The sequence below is a fragment of the Dipodomys spectabilis genome, unplaced genomic scaffold, assembly GCF_019054845.1.
Source record: "Dipodomys spectabilis isolate Male_0828 unplaced genomic scaffold, ASM1905484v1 ptg001263l, whole genome shotgun sequence".
Lineage (NCBI taxonomy): Eukaryota > Metazoa > Chordata > Mammalia > Rodentia > Heteromyidae > Dipodomys > Dipodomys spectabilis.
This window is the reverse complement of record NW_024871940.1, coordinates 33,597-37,089: the sequence shown is the minus strand read 5'-3', so window position 1 is coordinate 37,089 and position 3,493 is coordinate 33,597. Positions and strand designations below refer to the sequence as shown.

Sequence of the window (3,493 nt, the reverse complement as noted above, 5' to 3'; positions counted from 1 at the left end):
GATGGAGATCACCGGTGCTGGGGGGGGAGGGGTGCCCTTCCTACCTCTGCTCCCTGAGAAGGAGTGAGGAAGTCGGGCTTCTACTCACGCCGAGTCTTGGATCCTGGGTCGTCTCTGGTCTGCAAACTACAGGATGAAGATGTCTGCTCCTTGTCGGTTCTTGCTGGTGTTGAGTAGAATCTGCTCGTCTGCTGCATCTGGCTCCTTTGACCCGGACTCTCTGTGTCTCAGGTATGACCCCGCGGCGGTGGTCGCCGCAGCGACCCTGCTGCCGCAGCGGCAGCTGCTGGCAAGCCCTCAGATGTGTCTCCTTGGCTTCCCCTCTCTTGACTAACTCTCTGTCCTGTGATGGCACACTTGGTGTGATTCTCTGGCTTAGGACTGTTCACTGGAACTCTGAAACTGCTTTCTATGCGAGAGCTTGTTCAGATTCCAGCTTCTCCTCCTCCATCTTCCCGGAACTCTCCAAGGGGAGCTTTCTGTAGAGTCTTTTGAGGAACCTTCATACTGCTTTCCAATGTAATTGAACAAGTTTACACTCCCACCAAGAATGCAGTACGGTTCCCTTGGGGCCACATCCCTTCCAGCATCTGTTTTTGTAAAAATATGGAATGCATGGGAATAACTGTACATTTTAAACTGGGGTTCCAGTTTGCTGACTATTTAAAATCTTGAACTGTATTTTTACAAAGCCAATGGATTTTACTGCATTATTTGAATTCATCCACTGGTAAATGTAGTTTAAAAGAATGTACTTAATGCCTCTTCATTTATATAGTATTTTTTGATTCTGCTTAAAGTCTATTTTTATATGAAAATAAAAGTCAACTTGGCTCTGTAAAAAAAAAAATATGGAATGCTCCATGAATTTGCACGTCATCCTTGCACAGGGGCTATGCTAATCTTCTCTGTATCGTTCCAATGTTAGTGTATGTGATGCTGAATTGAGCAAAGAATATTTTTATATATAAAGTATAATTTTATTGATTTTATTAAACTAGTAAGTTTTTATTAAACTAGTAAGTTCAAAACTAGTAAGTTCAAAAGTATTGTTGTGAAATTTTAGAACCATGTATTTCTTACATAAGCACACATTTAAGAATAAAATCAAGACTGACATGTCAGAACAAAATAATTCCAGATATTTGTTGTTCACGAAATGTGTAGGAGGAGGAATTCAATTATTCTATAAAAGGCACCTGTCATAATGAACACTCTAGCAAGTGTTAAGGTTTGTTAAAAGTTTTAATGTTTTACATATGTTTAATTTTGGGATTTTGCTTATATATGCCAAAATTAGGATTGTTTGGCAAGTATGAAACTTTTCTATAAAGTATTTAAGATTTATGGTAGCAGATATTAACTACTAAGTATTTACATTTCAGAGTTTATAGAAACCTTATTAATGAGAAGTTGCAAAGTCTTTGTGTAAAGAAGTAGAGTGAAGAATTAAGACTATGTTAACTACACAGTTTGTGTTAAAACATTAGGGCTAACTTCCTTTATATGTTAGTGAGGAAAAAATGGTGATGTAAGTCATAAACAAATGATGAGATGAGCCATAAATAGTCTTCTTAGTGGGAAACTTTAAGACTACGCATATTCTATAAAACTCTGGTTGAACATCAATACCTTAGCCAGTGTTAAATGTACAGAAATATGAAAAAATAATAAAATCTAATATGTCTACACTTCAAATACTGAAAATACTGATAATTGTTTTGTTTTTTATTTTATTAATCATTAATATTTAATTATTGGTTTTCTTTATTTGTAGCATTGTTTTCCTTGTTGTAATATAATACAACATTTGGTAAGTCATCATTAGGAGGTACTTTGAGAAGCTTACTGGGATCGCCAAACCAGGTTTTATAGGTGCATGTGAATTTACAAAGAGGAAAATTAAAAACAAAATATTTATTAAAAAATGATCAAGTAGAGTCTGAATCAGGAGTGTTGATAAATGTCCACACGTGAAATCTTAGCCCTAGGCTGAAGCAGCAGTATTAATGAGTTAAAGCCATAAAAGTGAGAGACTTTTTGTTGTGTTTTTTATTTTGATTTTGGTGGTCATGGGGCTTGAACTCTGGGGCCTGAGTGCTGTACATCAGTTCAAGGCTAGCAGTACCACTGAGGCGCAGTACTACTTCCATATTTTCCTGCTTATGTAGTGCTGAGGAATGAAACCAAGGGCTTCATGCATGCAAGGCAAGCACTCTACCACTGATCTACCTTCCCAGCACCTGAGAGACTATGTTTTAAAAAATCATTTAAACAACATTTGATTTCTGCTTTGGGTTATGTTATGAAATATATGAATATCTTTTTATATTTTTGTGAATTTTAATACTTCTAAATTTATACTAACTTTAGCCACTTTATCCTTTTCAAATTCATGAAATATCTCTGAGAGATTGTTTTTGTGAAGATTGTTTTTCAATTTATAATATCTTCTGAGTCACTTTTATTTTTATCAAAATAACTTTATATTTCATGTTGATTTGTTGTCATTCATCAAATATCTTCAAATGTACAAGTAGAGTCTAAAGATAGCAGTATGAATATTCTCATACAGGTCTTGTTTATCTGTTATGCACTTTCAGTATTATGATATTTCTCTCTCACTCTCACACTCTCATTTCCTCTCTTTCACTTACATGCTCCATGTCTGCTACTTAGAATTTCTGCTGGTCTACTATTATCATTCAGGATCGATGGGTTTTGTGGGAACATGATAGCGACCATCACTTACCCTTGCATTCTTTAAGAGTTATAACAGTGATGTGATATTTTTCTCTAACATTTAAATGACAAAACACCAAATCTATTAATTCCTTTTCAATTTTACTACTATTATAAATTTTATCACATAGCAATCATTGGGATGGATAAGATACTGTGACCTGTGTCCTAAAAAATTCTTTTTCTTTTACAAACAAACTTTTTCTTTTATTATCAGTAAGTACATGCAATGAAAACAAAGCTATCCTATGGAAAGTGACTAAAGATGTTCCCAAGGATGAAAACAAAGGAATGGGGGAAGTGAGTACAAATGATGCTCATTTATCATGTACACTTTGTGAGAATGACAATGTGTTGGGATCTATAGATTAAATCACTGAACCACTGATATATATATATGCACATATATTTATATATGTATATTTATTTACATATGCATATATGTGTGTATATTTCCTTATACATGTACACATGTATGTTACTATACTCACATACATATACACATGTATACATGCACACATGGAGAAAGACACATAATTACAGCCAATACAAGTTTCATTACTTGCTGAATATGCCTTAGACAGAATGCTTGGAACAATATATATTGAAGATGTATTTGTCTTTAAGAGTTTTTTTTACCACTCCTCTTATCTCTTAAAACTGGTAGGTTTAGAGAGATTCGACTTACAAAATGCAGTAAAAGTGACAGCAAATCACTCGGAAGTCTCAGTAAGTATAGGTCATGTGGTGT

The 3,493-nt window shown here is 34.7% G+C and overlaps 1 non-coding gene across 1 annotated transcript; it reads right to left on the bottom strand.

Moving 5' to 3' along the window:
• Positions 1-845: 845 nt before the first annotated feature.
• Positions 846-952, bottom strand: LOC122103009. Its single transcript, XR_006146668.1, has one exon. It is a non-coding gene; the product is annotated as a U6 spliceosomal RNA (small nuclear RNA).
• Positions 953-3,493: the final 2,541 nt, after the last annotated feature.